Raw genomic sequence first — 26,095 nt, 5'->3', positions numbered from 1 at the left:
GATGACAGCTTGAGTTGATTATTGGATGTGAGAAAATTGATAAAAAAATTTGTGGGCGGAAATTTTTCTTTGGTATTCATTTTAGTGCATAAATTTGGTGGTTGGTTTTGTAAGGTGGTGGTGGCATCACATGGAGAAAGAGCCAACCGAAAGGCGTTGATTGCGGTAGCTGATGTGGGGGGGGGGGGGGGGGGGGAGGGTTTTCTTTTTTAGATTCATATTGGTGGGTCATGTTGGAATGATTAGGACTTCCTTGAGAGGCACGTGGGTGGTGGGGTGTGATGTGGGGACTACCATTTTTTGGGTTTAAGCAATCTTTGTGAAACTATCAAAATTAAGAAGTGACCAATCTTTTTTCAGTTCTGGGAATAAAGGGGGCTAAGGATTGGATCATTGGAGAAGGGTAGGTGATCAATATTTGAACATTCAACATTCTTTAGTCTCCATTTGTGGAAGGGTCAAAGAAATGCCATTTTTTTCTGGTCGTTTGGAGTCTTTGATGGAGTTCAATCTCTACAGCTGTATCTGTAAAGGCAATGTCCACCATGGATTGATGTTAGGCTTGAACGTGTGACAGGTTCTTACAAACAACGCAGCCATGTATGTATCTGGAATTTGAGTTCAAGACGTAAATGGGGGGGGGGGGGGGGGGGGGGGTGTTTGATTGCGTGCATTATCCACGGGTTACTGCTATCCGCGCTCTATTGGATGCACGAGGCACCTGTGTTCCACCCCTCCTGCCAAAATAGTGGCGCCTGGAGCACCTGGGACAAAAATAAAAAAATTAAAAAAAAGGTGAGACACCTTTTAAGTGTCTCGCGGTGTTGCATCCCTCCACCTGGAGCAGTGGTGTCCAGAACACTTGGGACAAAAATAAAAAAAACTGAAAAAAGGGGGTGAAACACCCGGGACAAAATCTTGACTTGTCCAGGATACCTCTGACCCGATCGGTAGTGTCCAGACAAGACTGTTTCACACAGTTCTGTCAGCGCAATCAAGCTCCCCTTGAGGGAATTGTTTTGTTCTTGAATACAAAGTCATGACAAATTCTAAGGACGACAGAGCAATGTTGGATGATGGCACTTTCTCTTTATGTTCTGGAACCTCAAGAATCGTATTTGATTCTTATGTAGGAAAATCTACTAAATGCTTGGCCGTTTATGCTCTAGCAACTCACTACCCTAATAATAAACAAAATAGTGCCATTTCATAGGAAAATTTGGTGGTTTACAGGATCTTCATGGCATTTTATGACTCCACGGTCACCATGAGTTTTTCATCTTTAATAGCAGATAATATTTGTCACGAGGAATTATGAATCATAACAATTTTCTCCATAATTGTGATTAGAGAAATGGTTTTATGACAGGTTGACTGAACCTTATGCAAAATTTGTTTTAAAAAAAGGCCTTACAATTGAGGTTCTTCAATACAACAACAACAACAACTACACCTTCATCCCAAAACAATTGGGGTCGGCGATATGAACCAACAAAGAAAATCATTCTGGGTCTTCCACATGAATCCTTCTCCTCCATTCATTTCTATCCAATGTCATGTCCTCGGTGAGGTTCAAAGCATTCATATCCTTTTCTATCACCTCCATCCATGTCTTCCTAGGCCTACCCTGACCTCTTTTAACTAATATATTTTCCCATTTCTCCATCCTTTTAACTGGAGCATCATTAGGCCTTCGTCGAATATGTCCAAACCACCGTAAACGATTCTCTCTCATCTTATTTTCAATGGGTGCAACACCTACCTTCTTACGTATCTCCTCGTTCCGAATCTTATCTTTTATTGTATTTCCACACATCCATCTCAGCATACGCATCTCAGCTACACTCATTTTTTGAATATGATGTCTCTTGGCAGTCCAACATTCCGTACCATATAGTAAAGCGGGCCTAATAGTCGTCCTATAAAACTTTCCCTTCAACCACAATGGCATTCTACGATCGCACAACACTCCAGTTGCACTCTTCCATTTCATCCACCCAACCTTTATCCTATGATTTACATCTCCATCAATTTCTCCATACTTTTGAATGATAGATCCCAAATATTTGAAAGAATCATCCACCGGTATTTCTTGCTCACCAAGCTTCACTACACTCCCATCTCTATTTCGTTGCTTACTAAATCGACATTCCATGTATTCTGTCTTACTCTTACTCAACTTAAAACCTCTTGCTTCCAATGTCTGTCTCCATAATTCTAACTTAGCATTAACCCTAGCTCTAGACTCATCAATCAAAACAATATCATCAACAAACAACATACACCACGGCACATTTTCTTGAATTGATCTCGTAAGCTCATCCATCACTATAGCAAATAGGAAAGGGCTTCAATATATCATTTTATAAGGGCCATCTCATCCAGGGTTGTGTGGCTGTTATGGCTTTTCAATTGAACAACCACTCGAACCTTTTGCAAAATGGAAGCAATCTCGCTAGCTTACAGTGGTTTGAGTCAGTATATTAAATAAACCAGCCCAAACCCAATTCTGACTTAGGTCATTGAAGCCAGAAATCATATGCTATCGTATAATTATATCTGCATATTCTGAACTGGGGTCCTCCCGTCTGAGATATATCTTGCAGTGGCTATCCCATGGTAGCGTGGTGGTTTGGACAACTACCAAATTTCTTTTTCAAATAGTATTTAAGGAAGGCCACAAAAGGGACAGATAAGAGCCAATCTGCCTTACAATAGGTGAGATTTGGATAGACTTGGATCACATAAATCCTACCCCTCGTTGGAATCAGAATCAGTTTACAAGATCCAAAAGTTATATGCTTCAATATAATATATTTTATATTATGAACTGGGGTGACATTTACATATATAAACATTGGGCTTGATCTTGTGTAGACAACCAATTTCATTTTTTTTTGCATGACAACCTATAAATTGGACAGTCTTAGATCAAACACAACCACATTTTACATTGCCAAGTATCTAATTCATTTTTTTTGGATAGTCCAAGAAAAAAAAACACAATCACTGACTGCACATTGTTGGCTGGCCTCCTGTTGGTAAAACCCTTGAGGTCCCCTCTGCGCACTGGAGGGTACACCCAGCTTCGACTTTGCAGCAAGGGACACCACCTGAGAGTTAAGGTCCCGTCAACTTGGTGACATTCACAAGTCGCCCCTACCAGATGAGCGAAGCCCTTGTGGGCTAAATCTAATTCATGAGTGTAGCTGAGATGCGTATGTTGAGATGGATGTGTGGAAATACAATAAAAGATAAGATTCAGAACGAGGAGATACGTAAGAAGGTAGGTGTTGCACCCATTGAAAATAAGATGAGAGAGAATCGTTTACGGTGGTTTGGACATATTCGACGAAGGCCTAATGATGCTCCAGTTAGAAGGATGAAGAAATGGGAAAATATATTAGTTAAAAGAGGTCGGGGTAGGCCTAGGAAGACATGGATGGAGGTGATAAGAAAGGATATGAATGCTTTGAACCTCACCGAAGACATGGCATTGGATAGAAATGAATGGAGGAGAAGAATTCATGTGGAAGACCCATAATGATTTTCTTTGTTGGTTCATATCGCCAACCCCAATTGTTTTGGGATGAAGGCGTAGTTGTTGTTGTTGTTGTAGGCATTCTACTCTACTGCACCATATCTAATTCACATCTAGATCGGGATTTAAACTTGCAGCCCAATATTCAGATCCAGATTTGGTTTGCCCATGGTCTAGCCCGTATCCGACCCGTTTTCACACCTAGCTAGAATGACCAGCTCTTTTGCATTACCACATAAAACTAGAATTGTTCACTCAGATTTAGGTTAGAATGGAGGATTCATAACCATTTTTCATTTCGTAATAGTTGGATACTGTAATGCATCGGATACCAACAACCCCCACATTAGAAAATTAACTTTCTGATAAAGATGCATATTGATAACACAGTGGTTAATTAAGCTCTCTAAACCATGTGAGATAACAAGAGACAAAACAAAAATGTTGTTTATTGTGAATGACTAAAAAATACAAAAAGGTTACAATTAATAGTGCATTAGACGTAAGATATGACTCAGTATTAGGGATGCAAACTGATCGGATCTAGATCAGCTAAATGCATAAGAAAATAGGATCCGAATCAGGTCGAAACAGCCAGAAATCATAAAAGTGGCATACTAGATCCAGTCCGTTTGCATCCCTACTCAGCATTGACAACATTTGAAATGTCTGGGCGTGCAATTCTTCGTAGATGTGAAGCACCACCACGAGAGAGCAGACCCAACTATCTTTCCGAGCACTTAACAAAGTACTCGACGTGAAAAGTTTCACTGCATAAATCAGCAAAAATCACTGCATGCAATGGGCATCTGTAGAGGAGCAGGGATCCAGTGATCGGCTAAGTGCCATGGCTATTTGACACAGCCAATCATGCGACAGCATTTCATGCGGGACTTGCACTCTATAAGTATGCAGCCGTAGTAGTCATCTGAAGCATGCACCTGTTTAGTAGAAAGCTGTCACAAGGACACGAGACACGCCATTGTGTAATTTTCTGTTCAAAATAGTATACAGAGGGACACGATACGAGGGCAAATTGAAGAATCCCTGTGACATAAGTCAAAAGATTTTGCACAAGTTGATATGAAAATAGAATCTACACTTCTATCAACTCATTAGTAATCAGCCAGGAGTTTCAATGATTACTTTGTACATGGTTTCAAAATCTTGATTATGTTAGTCAACAGATTAGCCATCAATTTTGGTCTAAATCACCTATCAAATATCAGTTCCTATCAATGAGAAATCGGTGGCCTTTTCTGTTTTGATTTCTTATATTATTTATCACGTTAGGATTGATTGAGCAAACTTCAAAGACTTGAAAAAGGGAGAAGTCGTCGAAATTATTAATTCTCTAACAGTATTTTAATAACAATATATATATATATATATATATATATATATATATATATATATATATATAACTTGCCCATGATTCGGTGGGGTCAACTCGGTGACTCGATTGAGTTTTTTTACAAAAGGAGTTTGTACTCAGTTTTGACCTAGTGATTTGGGTGATTCAGGTTGAGTCATTGGGTTGACCCGGCCAATTTTTAAACTATGACTTATAGTGACAAAAGTTAAAAACGACAAAATATCAGAGTCAAAAGTTCGCAAAAATTTGATTTTTTTTAATCTTGCATTTTTTGGGATAATCTTGGTAATAAAAATTTTTAAAAAAAATATAAAATATTTTTACAAAGAAATATAAATAAAATATATTAAAAAAAATCATAGTTTTTCATGATAAATAGCCAATAAAAACATAAAATATCATATTTAAAAACATGACATTTATGTTTTTAACAAAAAAACTCATGAGAAATTACATGTTTTTAATCTTTTGGATAATTTCTTACCATATTTTTCATAAATCTCGCGAGATTTGTCTCTATGTTTGTGCGCAACTACTTCAGAAAGTCCGACACTGACGACAACTTTCATATGCATGCAGGTTAGCCTTAATCAATAGGGTTTTGAGCTCAGTACCTTTGTATTGGCTTTTGGTTCTTAAGATTCCAGATTTGGTTTTGATTGGTCCAGTAGGGAGCTTGTGTGGAAGGGGCACCATAAGAACAAATGAATGCAATTAGGGATGGCAGTGGGGCGGGGCGGGGAGGGGGACAAGGTCTCCACCCCTGCCCCGCCTCAAGATTTTATCCTCCACCCCCGCCCCGCCTCCCTGGCGGGGATGGATTTTATCCTCCACCCCCGCCTTCATCCCCGTTTCATGTCCTCCATCCCCAGTTCAAACGGGGATGAGGCGGGGCGGGGATATTGCGGGGAAAAGTGGTCGGGGCGGGGATGAGGCGGGGATCGTGGCGGGGACGGGGCGGGGAAAAGTGCACGTCCATCCCCGCCTCCATCCCCGTTTCATACCCTTCATCCCCGGTCCAAATGGGGCGAGGCGGGGCCCCGCTTTCCCCCGGTCCACTGCCATCCCTAAATGCAATTAAGTGGGACAAAATCTGTTTCCCAAACATGGAAGGAGATGCTGGTGTATGACATGAATCGAGCATTCTTAACCATAATACTTTATGCATTTTTTACAAATGACTCCCTTTAGGCTAGTCTGATGGGAGAAATAGCTTGCTAACAAAAAAAAAATCACCCTTCTATCAAAGGGTTCCTGTCTGAGGTGATCTTTCCAAGTTTTAGACATTTTCTCAGGTCAGCTGTGCTAGGTTTTTTTTAATAAAAAATAACTTTACAGTAACTACTAACTATAGCCAATGTTAATCCTATCAAAACTGTACAAGGTGTTTAACAACTCTATAGGCAACTCTCCTCGCGGTCTCCTTCCTTCCAAAACTTGTAGAATTTGTAGGGATGGCAGTGAACTGGGGCGGGGGACAAGGTCTCCGCCCCTGCCCTGTTTCAAAATTTGAACCTTCATCCCCGCCTCCATCCCTGAACGGGGATGATTTTAACCTCCATCCCCGTTTCACGTCCTCCATCCCCAGTCCAAACGGGGGTGAGGCGGGGCGGGGGCCGTTGTTCCCGGGTCCACTGCCATCCCTAAGTATTTGATAATTGATGTCCCTTCACCTTGTTTTTATGATTACTTTTCCTTGAACTCTTACATTCTTTAGAATTTGTAACCATGCACACCATTCCCTTTCTTCTAATTTTTTATCATGGGGAAAACACCTTACTTCCACTATATAATCTCCTTGAGTGAACATTGTGTTTCTCATGTACCATTTCTCTTGGAAGATGCTAGGGATGTTAAGGAGGGTTTTCTTTGGAAAGATTTGCATGGTTCTTACATCTGGAAAAACATTGTATGGGTTGGATGGGTATTGCTTAGTTCGCGTTTGGGTAATGGGACATCGGCCAAGTTTTGGACTAATCCTTGGTTTTGTACTCCTTTGGATGAAAATTAGAGAAGAGGCACATCCATAATAGACTGGGCCTCTTGGTTGTTGTTGGGTTAAATGCCCTAGTTCAGTCCCCTATGCAAATGGGTCGGGTATAATCGGGCTAACAATTGTGGAATCATATGAGTTAATAGGTTCGGGTATGCATAGGGTCAGGTATAGTCAGGTCTGAGTATGATTAAAAAAGGTAAACCAATATGTGTGTTAACATGCACAGGTATGATCAGTTTGAGTATTGACCGATTCAGTCTTCATTCTTGACCTAATTACTTGCTAATAAAATATATAATTTAATGGAACTTACTATTCATTAAGAAGATCATATGCTAGCAAATGATGTTTCCAAACTATTCTAAATAATATCAAAATTTAAATATAAAAAGAATATTTTCATACTTACTAATTGTTTCAAGTTGAAATAAAAAGACATCAATCATATATCAGCTCGAGTTGGTTCACATATATAATGGGTTTAAATACATAATCGGTTCGGGTAAGAAGCAGGTTTGGGTTTGAATACATAATGGGGTCTGGTCGGTTTGACAATATGAAGAACCATTTTGGTCGGGTCCAAACAGGTTCAGGTCTTCATTTAAAATACCAAAAACCTGACCCACTTTTATTATGGGTCTATATTTTGGACCCGACCTGAACTTGAGTCCACTAACGCAGACTTGGGTCGGGTATAATTAGTTCGGACATCGAATCAGATCGGATATATCCAACCCAGTTACATCCCTACCGATCACAAACGTTGGCACTCCCGATCGAGAACAAGTCTGTGACACGCTCAAAGGACACAAAATGTACCATTTTTCGTGCGGTTGCTCGCTACAAACAGTACACAAAAGGACACGACACAGATGAAAATTGAAGTATCGCTGTGATTTAGGACTCGAATCGATCCACCCGCCGACCCACGCTCTGCCTACCAGAGTGAGAGAGAGAGAGAGACGTCTCGTCGATCCCCATCGTGTCTCCCTCCAAATCCTTCCCCCACCGTCAGGAATCCCCTGATCCCAATTCCCCAGTTTCTCTCTCTCTCTCTCTCTCCCCCCCCCCCCCATATTTCCTCTCTCCCCTCTTCCCCTTCTCGTCTTTTGGGTGTTTCAGAATCGATGGGGAACGCGAGCTTCTTGGAGCTCTTCTCCTCTCTGCAACGTTTCGGCTGTTGGGTGTTTTCAGAATTGACGATGAAACGCGAGAAAACTTAGGCCTTTCGGTGATCGGAATCAATTCGGAAAAAGAAATGGAGCAATTGAGGACCATCGGGAGGGAACTCGCCATGGGCTCTCAGGGTGGTTGGGGCCGATCGAAGGAATTCCTGGACCTCGTGAAATCCATCGGCGAATGCCAATCCAAGGCTGAGGAGGGCCGCATCGTCCTCCACGAGATCGAGACCTTGAAGAAGAGGATCGCCGAGCCGAACGTGCCCAAGAGGAAGATGAAGGAGTACATAATGCGGCTTGTTTACGTCGAAATTCTTGGCCACGACGCCTCCTTCGGCTACATCCACGCCGTGAAGATGACCCACGACGACTCTTTGCTCAACAAGCGCACCGGGTACCTCGCCGTGACCCTCTTCCTCAACGAGGACCACGATCTCATCATCCTCATTGTGAACACCATCCAGAAGGACCTGAAATCGGATAATTATCTCGTCGTCTGTGCGGCATTGTCTGCAGTGTGCAAGTTGATCAACGAGGAGACGATCCCCGCGGTTCTTCCTCAGGTGGTCGAGCTCCTCGGGCACCCGAATGAGGCGGTTAGGAAGAAGGCCATCATGGCATTGCATCGATTCTACAGGCGGGCGCCGTCTTCTGTCTCGCACGTCATCTCCAATTTCAGGAAGGTGTGGTTTTGGACATTGTTTGATTGATTTTCTTCTGCTTAGTAGAGGCGTTTTTTTGTTAATGGAATTTGATGGGTATGTGTACGCGGATTTGACTGTATTACGTTCATGATATTTGGAGGAGGTAATTGTTTTAACTTTAGATTTTCTGATGTTGCATTCTGGTCTCTTGCAATTCAGTAAGGTTTTCGGATTTCCTGGATTTTTTCCCTGGAAACTTTGGCTGCTCAAGTTAAAGCATTTTGAGGGTATGGATGTATGGTCGTGTGAGCTCACAATGATAATGCAGCATTTAGTTTATGTTATCAGGAAATGTAGTTTAATTGGTTTAAAAATTTATTGTTGGGTATCGTCATATGGTTGCCATACTAAAATTCACCGTATATTTCAATAAAGAAGGTTTGGATTGGTGATTTTGGCTAACTGTGGCTGTTTTGATTAAAAGATTTTGATGGGGATGTGTGTGCTGTCATGTCTTCACAATTTAGTGTTGGTTTGGTCCTTTGGGCTTAATGAACTTTTGTCAGATGTTATTCTTGCATTTTAATTTATGGTTCATCCCATTTGGCTTGATTAATTAATCAAACTTTTTGTTGCGTCTGTAGAGGCTATGTGATAATGATCCTGGGGTTATGGGAGCATCATTGTGCCCTCTTTTTGATCTTATTTCAGCAGATGCAAATTCATACAGGGACATGGTTGTCAGTTTTGTTAGCATTCTCAAACAAATGGCAGAAAGAAGACTTCCTAAGAGTTATGATTACCATCAAATGCCTGCTCCTTTTATTCAGGTTTGTTTGATTGACTGGTTTAACTTGTGAGTAAATCTCCCAGTTTATGACTTTATGACTGCATATAGATGATTTCAAGTTTCTAGATATTACACTATTTTTTTTTGGGAACACATGCCTTGTATTCAATACCAAGGTTGTAAGTAGTGAATTGTTACCCATATTGGTCAGCCCAATAGTAACACCGTATTGTATCATATTGTAAACATATCGTAAATTTTTAATAAAAAATTCAAAAAAAATCAAGAAAAATCAGAAAAATTTAGTAAAAAAACCTAAAAAAACCATATCACATGAAATAACGATGCATTGCATATAATACAACCACAAAATCACATATGAAGCATTTATGTCTCTATGAGCCGCATAAGACATCATCAAACATCAACTAATATTAAATATTTTGCAATTAAGAACATACCACAAGACTCTGACTTTCATATTACATAAACAAAAATATCTCACAAAAAAAAGTTTTTTATTAAAATATGATACATCAATAATCATAATCATAATCATAATCATAATCATAATCATCTTCATCATCAATATCTTCTTCTCCTCCTTCAATATTCATATCGTCTCCAAGATACGTGCAGTCTTCATCATCTACCTCTTATAATTCTTTCATGTTAATCCATTGAATGCCATCTTCATTCAAATGAGTCTCTGCTTCTTGTTTAACCTATGCATCAAAATGTTCTGAACTGATAGGATCAAATTGATCTTTATATGATACATCAATAATCATAATCATAATCATCTTCATCATCAATATCTTCTTCTTCTCCTCCTTCGATATTCATATCGTCTCCAAGATACGTGCAGTCTTCATCATCTACCTGTTATAATTCTTTCATGTTAATCCATTGAATGCCATCTTCATTCAAATGAGTCTTTGCTTCTTGTTTAACCTATGCATCAAAATGTTCTGAACTGATAGGATCAAATTGATCTTTATGCTTTCTTGTTGATAACTTTTTGATTTGCCTAAAAAGATGACATGAAAAAATTAAGATTAGTTGAGTTTTGAATGAAAATGACAAATAAACTTTATAATTTTATATACTTTTTCCTCAATCGTAAGTTGTAGCGAACATAGACGTCATTAAGCTTTTTGTGCCTCAATCCATTTCTTCTTTTGGTATGAATTTGCTTAAAGACACTCCAGTTTCTCTCGCATTCACTTTTACTGCATGTTGGCTAATAATGCGAAAGACAAAAGCTCTCAAATTTGGAACCTCCCTTCTAAACTTGGCCCACCACATGTCTAAAAAAAACAAGAAAATGAGAAATCAATAAGACAGTAACATATACAATTATACAAAACATCATAACTAAATAACAATTTAAAATTAAAATTGAAATAAATAAAATAAATTACCTAGACGCATCATGGCACGGTTTCACACTGTTGCAGCTCTCCTTATATCATACAATGCATTATCATAAGTTTTTATTTCCTTATGAATTTGATCTTGAATGTTATAATCAGGGTTCAACCTTTCGATGCAATCCAAAAGTCCCTTGTTGACTTCTCTGTCCATTTTAAAAATAGAGGAGTATCTAAATGCAAGATTTAAATAATATGCTGCATCATGAAGAGGTTGATAAAGTTGCCTAGTTCACTTATGATCAATGATGTTTCATATAGGTACGTACAATTTTTGTTTTCTTTTAAATTATCTCTAATGACTTATTTTGCTTTATCCATGGCCTTATAGAGATAACCCATTGTTGTTTTGTCTTCACTGTCAACCAATTGAAGCACGTTCACCAAGGGTATAGTTATTCTTAACAACTTGATGCATAAATCCCAAAATTCACTTCTAAATACTATCGACAATTTCTATGGGCTTTCTTTTTTGTGCATGGAGATATGCATTCCCCTCAACTGATGAAAATATTTTTTTTAGTGCAGCTCTATTCTTTACTAGAATTTGAACTGTCAAAAAATTCGTAGCAAATCTAGTAACTATACTACGAATCAACCCAGCACCACCAGTGCACTTTCTCACTAGGCTCAAAACCCATGCATGATTGTAAATAAATTTAGTAATTTCTTGGCATCCTTCGACTGTCTGATGTACCTCATCCATGTTGTCGATCTCTTCAAGCATGAGGTCTATGCAATGACACACGAGGTCCAAAAGAATGACCAAAATTTTTATGCCAATCCTTTATCTGGTGCTTTATAATTTGCTGCATTATCAATAATGAACCGTATAATGTTTTGAGGTTGAACCTCTTCCATAACATGGTTAAAAACCCTCAACAATACATCAAACAAATAAATTGATTTAAAAGACATGGTTCCTTTGGGACAATAGACAAAGAAATTTATCAAGGTCCTTGACCATCTGTCTACCCATATGTCATGATGCTACACCCAGTTTCTCTCCATGACTACCTCTTCTCATCACAATATGCCTTCACTTTTTTTACCTTAGCTTCTAAATTTTTTTATTTCAAAGCATGATATGAAGTCATTTTATATCCAGGCCTGATACCATGAACTGAAAATGAAAGGAATTTGCCGCATTGAAAGGAATGCATACAACATAGGACCATCTCCCAACCTTGACATCTGTCTGTTGGACTAAATGCCGAAGAGTCATAGCAGTACGAATGCCGAAGATCTCCTTCCTCTTATTTTTGTCCTCGTGGCGGTAGCCATGACACTACTACTGGCACCAGCCACACTTTTTCCCTTTGGTGCAATACTTCTTACTTTGGATCCTATGCTATTGGTTGTAGGATCATAAGTAGAGAGCTCATCTTCGTAATCAAGGTTGTTAAATGCGATGAGGCGAAGCGAGGCGTTGAGCATGTTATGAAGCGAGACGTAAGCCTCGAGGCGTTGAAGCGTAAGCTTCATGATCAGAATAATAAAATATATAATATTAATAAAATAATGAAAATTTTAAATAAGCACTACTAATTTGCTTTTAGTTATTTTAGTACAAAATCATAAGAAAATAAAATAAAGATTCATCACCGATCTCTGCATCCGCCATTAACTGATCGGGGCCGAACAGGGAGGCGACGTCAGAATCGACCTTGAATGAGACGATGCTTGCAGCGTTTTCCAAGAACTGCTCGCCGATAAGAAACCGCGCACTGCGGTACTCAAAGAGGAAGAGGAGGAGAGTGTACCAAATTATGCAGTGGAGGACGACGATCTGTAGTCTGTACCATGAGGCCGCCGACAGACCCTCACTAGCTACATCTGATCTTGAGAGCAGTTTTTCCATGTATATATAAAAAAGGCCGCCGGCAGATCCATGAGGTCGCCGGCAGACCCGCCCTGCCCCTCAGAAGTTTTTTTGTTTAATTAAAACTTATACATGTAAGCCTGAAAGTCCTACAAAAACTGGAAAAAAAAACACCATTTTATACCTCAGGCTGCCATTAAAATGCATTCAGATAAAGTACCTTAACAAAAATAAATAAACAGGTTGTTTAATGTACTAGCCCTGAAATCAAACGGCCTTTTGTAAATAGATGATAAGTTAGGCATAATGTTGTAAATTGCTCGATATTTTCATCATTTTTTACCTGACCAGGACTGTTAAAAAAATAAAATCTCAAAATCACCGTTGAGGAGGCAGCGCTTCAGGTAGTGAGTGTGCGCCTCAGTACCTTGAGCGTGCGCCTCGCCTGTGAGGTGTACACTTCAAGTACTGAGGCGTACGCCTCTCACAACACTGTTCGTAATATTTATCCTCTCAGGGCTCCGCATATCCCATTTTCGCCTCATCCATCTCTCTTTCTTGTCTTTTTCCTCTCAATTGTCAAGTAATTGTTGGTATTGTCATTTTACGGCATCCGACAATTTCTTTGACATGCATGCATGCACATTATGTTGTGTCTTGACTAAATGATGCTTCAACCGAGAGATACTATTTTAGCAATAGTTGTATTTGATTTTTAATCGGTTTTCACTCTTTATTTGAGTACACCATTGTCATGCTGGAACTTCTAATGCCATCTTTCTCCCAAAACACTCAATAACAAGCAAAAAATATATATTTTTTACCTTAACTCATTTCCTTGAGTGAAAAAATGGGAGAGAATGCACTCTTACTTGAGAAAATCACAAAAGCCCTTTTCCTTGCCCACGAATAGGCCCCCAAATCAATCTTACGGAACCTAAGGTGCGTGGGTTCCCTTCTAATACCCTCTAGACATATGGAGAACTTGGCCCTCAAAAGGCCTTTTAAACCCAAATTGAAAAAATAGGCTTTTGAGTCTTTTTAAGTGCGCCAGACCTGTATCGTACAATACAGGGTGTATCATATGATATGGGTCGATACACGGGTGTATCATACGATACACCCGATACGGGTATGATATATCGTATCATAAACCCCCAAAGTAATTATACGTATCGTACCATATCGTATGATACGACGCGATACCGACAACCTTGTTGAATACATATAATTTTTATGGGTTTGTGCACTGAGAATCTCATACCAGAACTTAATCTGATACTTGTTCTCATTCTTTTCGCAGATCAGATTACTTAAAATTCTGGCATTACTTGGGAGTGGCAGCAAGCATGCCAGTGAAAACATGTATACTGTTCTGGGGGGCATTTTTAAGAAGTGTGACACAACAAGCAACATTGGGAATGCAGTTCTTTATGAATGTGTGTGCACTGTTTCATCCATATATCCTAGTCCTAAATTATTAGAAGCTGCAGCTGAAGTAACATCCAGATTTCTAAAGGTTTGTCCAGTCCAGAATAATTGTGTGGTTTTCTCCTTAAGTATTGGAAAGAACACTAAAATTGTCGGATCGTTAAAGAAATCAGGCACATTTTTGCATGTATAGCTACTGAAGATAAGATAGTGATTTTGATCCTGGATATGTTTTATGATATGATCAGAGTGAAAACCACAATCTTAAATACATGGGCATTGATGCTCTTCGTCGACTCATCAAAGTAAGCCCAGATATTGCAGAGGAACACCAGATGGCTGTGATTGATTGCTTAGAGGTGAGCCCACAGTATTCTATTCATTGTGGTAAATTTTGATGGTTTTCTTATAAACTGATCCAGAAGTTAATTTGTAGAACTGCTAACATTCTTGGCTTTCATTTTTATCATCATTTAAAATGCACATTATTCACTCAACAAATTTGTTTATACGCATGTGGATTTCAAGCTCTTCTGAGATGCAATGATGTTATACCAAGTTAAACATGCTTAATGTGCATCTTGATACTGTTTCTTGCTTGAAAACATTGTTGTTTTAATCCTTTCTTTTGATTACCTCCTTTGTTCTCATCTTTTTAGTATGTCTTTCCTTTTCTATCAGGTTATTGGCCCTTTTCCATTCTTTCGGAATGAACTTCTCCTACATATCTTCTTTTAGGTGTTCTATTTTCTATATTTGCAAAATAAATTTTTTTAGTAGTAATGTTATTTATTGATATTAACTTACTAATACTGATTGACATTAATGGCCTTATACTGTAATCCTATTGTAATCTTAAAAATGAACTTGAAAAAAAAGGAAATGACCGAATTGACATTGAATTTGTTCATTTTAGTGTGCCTGAGGTTTGTTTTGTATGTAAAGTCTTGACCAGATTGAGCCTTCCTCTTTTCTTATGCTGTTCTCCTTTCACCTGTTTCATGGCTATTAAGTGTCAGGTTGGGCCTGGTAAGAGTGCTCCCATCTCAAAACCAACCCAATCTTTTCCTGGACCAAAATGCAGCATAGAGCACTATGTATGTTGAGTGTTGACTATGAAATTTGAAACGTTTGGTGAATTTGACCAAATTAAATCACTTGTTGAGAATCAGTTTCATAATGACATGCACAGCCTACATAAAAAAGGATGGGAATAACATTTCCAATATTTCTGAGTTTATTTAACTATGAGTTGGATGAAGCCACAATCTTATAGTGTTGCGTGCTCTAACCATTTTGATTTTCATATCTGAAATCTTCAACTAGTTTATAAATCTTTTGGTCTATATGAAGTCTTCCTGAACTAACCAAGCTCATGGAAGTAGGTAATCTCGCAACTAACTCTCTACAGAGTAGAGACTAGTTATGAAGATCAAAATTTAGGAATCTGTCTTTTATGCCCTTTTTTTTCGATAACCAAGCTGCGGGGTTAGGCCCACTCCATTATATTGCACTAAGTTACAGATTCGTCAGAAACAGACCAAGAAGTCAGTTTGTGAATCCACAAAAAAGCTTCACCCGGACAAATATTACAATTAAGGAACACAGAGACTGGTAAGGGTCGTGATAGGAGAAGCGACTAGTGACAAGCAGGGAGTTATTGCAAGGGAAACAAACACATGGATGACTTCTGCCTTCAGAAAGAGCAATCAGGTGACTTATCCAACAGTGACTTTGAGAGAACAGGTGTTTCTGGCATAAGAAGATCTGAGCATGTATACATAATGCCAATAATTAAGTATTCACCATCTGGGAAGCGAGCAACATACACTACCTTGCAAAATGGATGAAGGTAACAGCCAGCCGTATATCAAGGCAAGGATGAGAGCAAGGCTTCCATGGGGTTGGAAAAAGTCTGAAGGTAAGCCATGAGCAAAGGGCTAAGCATTCCTGTTGAGTCCAGTTCAGCTTGTAAAAGTTATCCAAACAGGCTTTCCAGATCTCTCTTTTGACAGTGCTGAGTGAGTAAGATTGCGAGTCATGAGAGATACATTTAAGGATGATCCATATCTTCCAAATGATGATGTGCAATGACTGTTTCCAACATTGATTTAGCCAGGGCAGGTGGTGTAAAGAAATGAGAACCTCCAACCATGTTATTGAAGTCACCAAAGTGGATACACAAAAGATCTACAATAAGATATGTAAGAAAATGCTGGTCTTCCACAAATGCACTTGAATCCACCAAAAGAATGTCTAAAAAGACACTTCAACCAAACCCATAAAAGGGTATAAAAGGAAGAACACAATAATAAATAAATCTTTATTGATAATGAAAATGCTTAAGAAGCATTTCTATTATTTTACAAAGGAGGGGTTCACTCCTATTTATACAAAGAGAATGGGGTTGTTTGAGCTCTCAGGTTAAGAGCCGGTGGACTCTAGAGTCCAACGGCTAGACCCTTAGTCAAGTTCTAACTAGAACTTTACTAAGTTTCATAGCTAGTTCAATGTGAACTAGATATGAAAATAAATAAACTAAAGAAAATAAAAATAAAAAATAAAAATAAAAGTATATAATAATAATAATATATTATTATTATATTATTATATTATTATTATATATATGTTACTTTATACTTTACATTTTAACACTCTCCCTCAAACTTACGGTACAATGAGCAAAAGTTTGTCTAAGAGAAGGTGAAATCTAGGAGCAATGAGAGGCTTGGTGAAGAAGTCTGTTAATTGATATTCTGATGTGACATATGACAGATCAATGATTTCATGTAGATATTCCTCTCTGACGTAGTGATAGTCTATTTCAATATGTTTGGTGCATTCGTGAAATGTTCGATTGCTTACAATGTAGATCGCACTCTTGTTGTTACAACACATACGTGAAGCTTGCGTTGCTTCAACTCCCACGTCGTCCAGCAGATGTCTAAGTCAAACTACTTTTATGGTCGTGGTTGCCATGGCTCGGTATTCGGCTTCTGTAGATGAGAGGGAAACTTTATGTTGTTTTTTGCTTCTCTACGAGATTAATGATTCACCTAGAAAAACACAGAAGCCAATAGTTGAGTGTTTGTTATTGGGATCACCTCCCCAATCCGTATCATTATATGCAATTAGATCCAGAGAAGAGGTAGAAGACAAGAAAAGTCCTCGTGAAATAGAGGACTTAATATATCTAACAATACGCAGAACAACCCCCATGTGAACTATGGTGGGAGCATGTTGGAACTAGCTGGCTGTGTGTATAGCGTGTGCTATGTCTGGTCTTGTAATGAAAAGATAGGAAAATACTCCGATAAGTTGTTTGTAAGGAGTAAGATCCTCAAGAGGTTCTCCATCATCAATTTTCATCTTAACGTTAACAACTTCTGGAGTATCAACTTTATTATCATATGTAATTGTTGAGACTAAGATGTTTTTAGTAAATAAGTTTTTCTAAAGTAGAGGTTATTTGCATCTTATTCTTTAATGAGGGACCTAGGTGTAATTTTGTTCATTGGACTATCTCTATTTAACATAGAGATTAGCCCTAATTGAGTTAAGTGGTTCTATTATTCTCCAGCCGTCTCTCTCTCTCTCTCCCTTCCTCTTTCTCTCTCTCTCTACCTCGGTTTCTGTGCCTTTCATCTTACCTTCAACATGGTATCAGAGCAGCGTGCGACCTTGGGTGCCTAAGTTCCAGCATCATCTTCCTTCGAGCAACATCTCATCGGATAGTCGGTCCTTCTGTGTGAAGATCAGACCTGGCTACAGATCTGCAGTCAGACCTAGTCACGACTATTGACTAGAGGTCGTGACTCAGATCTGAAGCCAAATCTGGGAGCAGTTTGGAAATCTATTGAAGATGGATCGTTGTGATTTGGCAAGCTAGAGCAGCAGGTAGATATCTGGGTATTGAAGTCTTGGCATTGACGATGTTGCAGTTGGTGGTGATTTAGAACCTGTCGCACGGTGTGGACCAGATCTGTCTCCATTGCAGGCGTGTTAAAGATGGTGATCAGATCTGATCTGTTGTGGTTGTAAGTTGCTGCTGTTATTATCGTTGTGGTGCTGGTGATCAACGGTCTTTGTGGTGACGTGGGTTGTTGTTCTTGTGGGTTGACGTGGTAATGTTAAATCAGATCATATTCAGATCTGATATTCGTTTTGGTGTAGTTGAAGTTGTCTACTGCAGATCTGCACCTTGGTTCCCAACTTGGTGTGCTTGCGCCTATCAAATATTGATTTGCTGGAGTGTAAGCATCTCAATAGTTTTACTCCATTAAAGCTCTAACATGGTATCGTGAAACTGATTTTATTTTGGCTGTCGTGATTTATATTGCTGAGAGTTGCTGTCGTGAGTTCCTTTATTTATGTTGATAAATACGCAGCTGTCGTGAATATCTTTATCTATGTTGATAAGTACAAGTGCTGTGTAGAAGTCGTGAAATTGGAATTTTTTTTTGGCTGTCATGAGGTATATGGCTGGGAGTAGATGTTGTGAGTTAAAAGTACTTAGCAAGAAGCTGGGTGCTGTGTCGTGACCCTTTTGACACAACTGTCTTTTGAAAACTGCATGTTAATAAGTTTTTTTTTAATCAGCAGGCATGATTCCCTGTTGTGCGAAAAAAATTTAATTATTCTGTTTGTGGGAACCGTGTCCCTTGAAGTGGGATTCTGTGTTGGGCACTGTGGTATCACACTCTAAGTCGTGTGTTGGGTGCTGCTACTGGTTGTCGTAGTGGCGAATGTGATGATAACACACTCTAAGTCGTGTTGGATGTGTGATCTTGATTTACAGCCTATAGTCATCCTTGGTTGAGGGGAAAGGTTTTGGTCAAGTTTCTTTAAAATTATGTTTGGAGTTTGGATCTGAACAGTCGAAGGTCGTGTTTCTCAGATTTCATTGGTGAAGTCAAAACTTGATATACTCAGGCTTGCTGTTGATTGTGGGTATGCGTGTGTGGTTGCTCCTGCATTTTGTGAATCAAGCCCATTAGTTTATATTATGGCTCAAGTGGTTAAATCAGATGCAGATTCCTCCAATGATTGTGTAACTCTTAGTAGGGCTGAATATGACGAGCTCCTTGCTTTACGATCATCCAATTCAAAGTCTTCTGTTGCGGAGGTTGTGTGCTCGGCAAGTGATGGCCTATCTGCTCAAGGTGGTAGGTGGGTTATTGATTCTGGAGCCTCTGGTCACTTGTGCGGAAACTCGAGCAATTTTTTGAGTTTAAAACCTGTGACAGGTCAGAAAGGGGTACGTCTTGCTGATGGTAGCTCATCCCCAATTGTAGGGCAGGGAAACATGTCTATTACCCCTACTCTTCAGTTGTCACATGTTCTTCATGCTCCTTCGTTTCCACAGAATTTATTATCAGTCAGTCGAATGACAAAAGAGTTGAATTGTAGAGTGATTTTTTATCCTATGGGGTGCACCTTTCAGGACTTGCTGACGGGGAGAAGGATTGGCAGTGGCTATGAGGAAGGTGGTCTGTATTATCTTCACCAACCAGAGGTTTCGGCCCACTCTGCTGTTACATCATCCTCAAGTCCTTTATTGTGGCATCATCGTTTGGGTCACCTTCCAGTGACAAAACTTCGTCGTGTCATTCCTCATATACCTTCCTCAGTTTCTTTTCAGTGTGAAACATGTCAATTGGGAAAACATTGTCGAAGCTCTTTTCCCTCCAGTCAGAGTCCATCAAGTCAAGGATTGTTTAATCTTCTTCATGTAGATGTGTGGGGTCCGAGTCGGATTCCTAATAGGTCTCAATGTCGTTATTACCTAGTTATTGTTGATGACTTCTCAAGACTATCGTGGGTGTTCCTGTTAAAAGATCGGTCTCAAGGTCCTGGCATTCTTAAATCTTTAATTGCAGAGATAAAAACTCAATTTGACATATGTGTTAAAATTGTTCGCACTGATAATGCTCTTGAGTTCAAATCCAAAGACTTACTTCAATTCTACTCTGGAAATGGGATTCAACCTCAATTTACATGTCCCCATACCTCCCAGCAAAATGGGGTGGCTGAGAGGAAACATAGACAAATCCTTAATGTTGCTCGGTGCCTTATGATTCAATCCAATATGCCTGCTACATACTGGGGCGATGCGGTTTTAACAGCGGGGTTTCTTATAAATCGCATGCCGTCCAGTTCTATAGAAGACCAGATCCCAATTCAAATTCTCCATCCAGAGGCTCCTCTCTTTCCTATCCCCCCTAAAGTTTTTGGATGCGTGTGTTTTGTGCATAAGCTGGGTCCTGATCGAGATAAACTTGCTGCGCAGTCTATTAAATGTGTTTTCCTTGGGTATCCTAAGAACAAAAAAGGATATCGTTGCTATGACCCTATATCTCATAAAGAGTATGTCAGTGCGGACGTTACCTTCTTTGAGTCTATTCCTTATTTTTCGAGTACTACTCCAAGGTTACAAGAGAGTCAAGGTGATGTTTTTCCTCTGCCAATTCCCCCTTTTCCTTTAGAGTCGTTCACTCCAAAGCCTGTGACTCCATCCTCTGGGGAGTCTCGATACAGAAACCCTCCTATAGTGTATACTCACAGGTTACCCCCTACCTCCATGCCCCCATTATCTTCTTCTCCTGAGGCAAGTATCACTGAGCATACTGAAGTTTCTGCTATTGATGAGAATCTTCCTATTGCTCTGCGAAAAGGGAAAAGACAGTGCACCCTTCATCCCATTTCTCAGTTTGTTTCTGAAGTTAATCTTGGGGCTTCTATGAAGAAGTTTATCTCGGCTTTGTCTGCCTCCTCTGTTCCGCTTCATCACAGTCAGGCTCTATTCGACCCCAAATGGATGCAGGCTATGAAGGATGAGATGGATGCCCTATGTTCTAGGGGCACTTGGGATTTGGTGGCTCCTCCAACTGATGCAGATATTGTTGGCTGCAAATGGGTATATACCATTAAATATAACTCGGATGGGTCAATTGAACGGTACAAAGCCCGGTTGGTTGCAAAAGGTTATACTCAGACTTATGGTGTTGACTTTTTTGAAACTTTCTCCCCAGTTGCTCGTCTTGGCACTATTCGTCTTGTTCTTTCTGTTGCTGTGCACCATGGATGGCCCTTGTTTCATTTGGATGTCAAGAATGCCTTTTTGTATGGGGATTTGCAGGAAACGGTCTACATGCAACAACCCCCAGGCTTTGAGGTTCAGGGGGAGTGTAAGAAGGTGTGCAAGTTGAAGAAGGCTATTTATGGCCTGAAGCAGAGTCCAAGGGCATGGTTTCACAAATTATTTGAGGTCATGTCTAGGTTTGGCTTTGTCAGGTCAGCTTCAGATCACTCCTTGTTCATCAAGAAAACCAGTGCTGGAATTGTTGTTATGGTGGTATATGTCGATGACATCATATTAACAGGCAACAGTGCCCAAGATATTTCTGCCACAAAAGATCATCTTCAGAAACACTTTGTTACTAAAGATCTTGGTCACCTTCGATATTTTCTGGGTATCGAAGTTGCAAGAAACAAAGAGGGCTTAGTGTTGTCTCAAAGAAAGTATGTGTTGGACTTATTAAAAGAGACTGGAATGCTAGGAGCCAAGCCAGCTAATATTCCAATGGATCCCAAAACTCACATGTTCGATGAGAAGTCTGAGTATGTAGACAGTGCCAGCTTTAGATCCTTGGTGGGTAAGTTACTATATGTGACAGTTACTAGACCTGACATTTCATTAGCTGTGAGTAAAATCAGTCAGTTCATGGACAAACCTACAAAAGTTCACTGGGATGCAGCTATGATGGTTATTCGGTACTTAAAGGCATCTCCTGGTAAAGGTCTGTTGTTTAAACGAAATCCATCTTTGGACGTTGTTGCTTACACTGACGCGGATTATGCAGGATCTGTTGAAGATAGGAAGTCAACATCTGGATTTTGTGTGTTTGTGGGAGGAAATCTTGTTACCTGGAGGAGTAAGAAACAAACCGTTGTAGCCAGGTCGAGTGCTGAATCTGAATACCGAGCAATGGCCCAGACTGCAGTTGAGATTATGTGGGTAAAATCAGTCTTAACCGAGCTTCAGGAGAAAGTATCCCTACCTATATTGATGATGTGTGACAATAGGGCTGCTACATATATTGCCAACAATCCAGTGTTTCATGAAAGGACTAAACACATTGAAGTTGACTGTCACTATGTTCGCGACTTGGTTCAGGCTGGGTATATCTGCACCGATCATGTATCTTCCGAAGATCAAGTAACTGATGTTTTTACCAAAGCCCTGGCGAGACCAAATTTCTCAAAGTGTTGTGACAAGCTGAGCATGATTGATATCTATGCTCCAGCTTGAGGGGGAGTGTTGAGACTAAGATGTTTTTAGTAAATAAGTTTTTCTAAAGTAGAGGTTATTTGCATCTTATTCTTTAATGAGGGACCTAGGTGTAATTTTGTTCCTTGGACTATCTCTATTTAACATAGAGATTAGCCCTAATTGAGTTAAGTGGTTCTATTATTCTCCAGTCGTCTCTCTCTCTCTCTCTCTTTCTCTCTCTCTCTACCTCGGTTTCTGCGCCTTTCATCTTACCTTCAACAGTAATTTCAGACAATTTCAGACCTAGAAACAATATCAAAAGCAAACTTAGATTGAGACATTAAATACCTACGAGAAGAATAAGCAACTTCAATTTCTAAAAAATATCTTAATAGACCTAAATCAGTCATTTTAAAATGAGTTTTAAGAAGTTTTTTTATATTTTCAACTCTCTGTTTATCGCCTTTGGTGATGATCATATCATCCACATAAAGAAGAAGCACTCTAATTCCTGCATCAGTCTTCTTAATAAACAAAGCAATGTCAGTCAAACAGGATTGAAAACCAATATGAAACATAACCTAACTAAACCTGTCATACCAAGCTTTTGATGCTTGTTTAAGACCATAAAGAGCCTTTTCTAAATGAAGAACTTTACCCTTGGGAATACTAATACCGGGTGGGGCTTCCATTTACACTTCTTCAACTAACTTACCATTTAGAAATGCATTTTGGACATCCATCTGAAATATGAGCCATTTTCTAATGGAAGCCAAGGCAATTAAGGTTCTAACAGTCATACGGGTAACTGGGGTAAAGGTTTCTTCATAATTGATGCCATATTCTTGGGTATAACCTTTGGCCACCAATCAGGATTCATATCTTTCAAGAGTTCCATCACTCTTAGTTTTAACTTTGTAGACCCATCGACAACCTATAGGTTTCTTACTTAGAGGAAGATCTTGAATAGTCCAAGTAGAGGCATTTTTTAGTGCATCTAACTTAGTTTTCATAGCTACTACCCATTTCGCACGATTTTTGGCTTGAAAATATGATGATGGTTTCTCATATGAGTGTATTAATGCAATAACTCTTTTATGTGTTGGTGAAAAGGATTCGTATGACACAAATTTTTTAGGAGGCCTCGAAACTCGGGATGACATTCTGGTGGATGCTTCAGAATATTTTTCTAGTACACATGGAAGATCTGACTCTCTTCGTCTAGAACATTATAGACTAACATCCCTGTGGTCTTCATTATTGTCATTATGCTTGAGATCAACAATACTTTGATCATTGTCAAAGTCACATTCAATATCACATTAACAGGTTTTGAGGTCAAATCTATTAGGAAGGAATATTCAATGACTTCTTTAGGTTTTTCAAAATCAAAGAAGCTTTCCTTTTCAAGAAACGATACATTTCTTGATACATATAGTTTTTTCATTTTGAAAATCAAAGCACCTATAGCTTTTTTTATTATCGACATATCCTAAAAAGGCACAAGGAATCGCACGGTGGGAGAATTTGTCATTTTTGTTAGTGAAAATAAAGCACTTGCATCCAAACACTCTCAATCTAGAGTAATCCGGAGAAAGTTTCACTAGTTTTTTAATTAGAGCTATATTTTTCAAGGAAGAAGATGACATAGGTAGCAGTTAGGACCGCTTCTGCCCAAAACTCTTTTGGGACATGATTAACTATTAATAACGTCCTAGTTGTTTCCATGATATGACGATGTTTTCGTTCAGCCAGTCCATTTTGTTGTGGAGTGTATGGACAAGACCTTTGATGCGTAATGCCATGTAAACTTAGATAATTTTTTAATTCTTTGGATATAAATTCTCCCCCTGAATCTTTGCGAAAAAAGGAGATATCATTTTGAAATTTTTTTTTAACCATGTTATGAAATGTTTGAAAGAACGAAAAGACTTTTGATTTATGTTTGAGGAAGTAAATCCAAGTATGTCTAGAAAAATCATCAACGAAAATGTCAAAATATGCAAAATCCACATTTCGAAATAACTGGTGCAGGACTCCAAACATCCTAATGTACTAATTCAAGTGATTTGGAAGAGACAAAGGTGTGAAAATCTCTACAAAAAGAGATTGTGTGTAACACCACAATACAAGAAATACAAAGAGTGCACAAAGGCACAAAGGAGAACACTCACAAGTGCACGAAGGCACGGATACACATGCACAAAAGCATGAAACAAAATGAACTTCAATTCATAAGTTCCCAAGAGGGGCTTTACAATATTGCATATGCACTCACAAAAAAGAATATGTTTACAAGGGCCACTAAGGCCTATTTATAATGCAAAAAGAAGCCACAGGTGCAGCTCAATATGACTGCTGGAGCTGCACCCAACGGTCACATTTGTGACTGTTGGGGCAGCTCCAACAGCTATATGGAGTTGTCCCTTTCACAACAGTCAAAAAGAAAAAAAGTGTAAAAAGCAAAAGTAAATAAAAAAAGAAAAAGTAAAAATGTTAGCCCATTAGGGTGGCTGACACCTATTGAGTAAAAAGACTGAAATACCCTTGATGGGTATTTCAGTTTACAGTTAAAAGAGACATAATATTTTAACACTCCCCCTCAAACTTAGGGTGTCACGACCGAAAGTTTGTCAAGAAGGAAGTTAAATCTTGGAGAACACAGCGCCTTGGTGAAGAAGTCTGCCAGTTGATATTCTGATGTAACATAAGGAAGGTCAATGGTTTTTCTTAAATATTCTTCACGAACATAGTGGCAGTCCATCTCGATATGCTTCGTGCGCTCATGAAATGTGTGATTTTTGGCAATGTAGATTGCACTTTTATTATCACAACATAATTTTGTGGGCCCTTGAACTTGAATATTCATATCTTCCAATAAGTTGCGAATCCAAACAATCTCCATGGTAGTAGATGCCATGACTCTATACTCAGCTTCGGTGGATGAAAGCGACACTTTTTGCTGCTTCTTGCATCTCCAAGAGATTAATGATTCACCTAAAAAAATACAGAAACCAGTGGTGGAGTGACGGTTATTTGTGTCACCTCCCCAATCAGAGTCAGTATAAGCAATTAAACTTAATTCAGACGTAGAAGATAGAAATACTCCCTTGTTTACTGTACCTTTATGTATCTGATGATGCGAAAGATGGCGCTCATATGGACTGTAGTAGGTGCATGTTGAAATTGACTAACAACATGTACTGCATGAGAAATATCAGGCCTGGTAATGCTGAGATACGTTAGGGATCCAACCAGTTGCCGGTAAGGTGTGGGATCTTTTAAGAGAATCCCATCATCAATCTTCATATTCAAACCTACTATTTCAGGAGTTTCGCAGACCTTGTCATCTGTGATTCCTGATCTATCAAGAATCTCACAAGCAAGTTTAGTTTGAGACAAAAAATACCCTCTCTGAGAATAGGCAACCTCAATTCCTAAAAAATATGTTAGAAATTTTAAGTCTGACATTTCAAATTTTGAAGTCAAAATAGATTTAATGCTCTTGATTCCTTTGATATCATCACCTGTTATTAACATATCATCAACATATAACAATAATATAACAATCCCTGCATCAGATTTCTTAATAAATAATGCAGTGTCAGTATAG

The 26,095-nt window shown here is 39.0% G+C and overlaps 1 pseudogene across 1 annotated transcript in view; it reads left to right on the top strand.

Moving 5' to 3' along the window:
- The first annotated feature begins 7,984 nt into the window (after positions 1–7,984).
- Positions 7,985–26,095, top strand: part of LOC149811559 (AP-4 complex subunit epsilon-like) — a 41,272-nt pseudogene continuing 23,161 nt past the window's right edge. Inside the window, exons 1-4 of the transcript XR_016428520.1 lie at positions 7,985–8,773; positions 9,379–9,564; positions 14,083–14,298; positions 14,459–14,569. The product of XR_016428520.1 is annotated as an AP-4 complex subunit epsilon-like (transcript). The remainder of the gene's footprint in view (positions 8,774–9,378; positions 9,565–14,082; positions 14,299–14,458; positions 14,570–26,095) is intronic.

The sequence above is a fragment of the Nuphar pumila genome, chromosome 17, assembly GCF_984573655.1.
Source record: "Nuphar pumila chromosome 17, dmNupPumi1.hap1.1, whole genome shotgun sequence".
Classification (NCBI taxonomy): Eukaryota; Viridiplantae; Streptophyta; class Magnoliopsida; order Nymphaeales; family Nymphaeaceae; genus Nuphar; species Nuphar pumila.
Note: the sequence above shows the minus strand (reverse complement) of the source record. Positions and strands in the feature narration are given on the sequence as shown.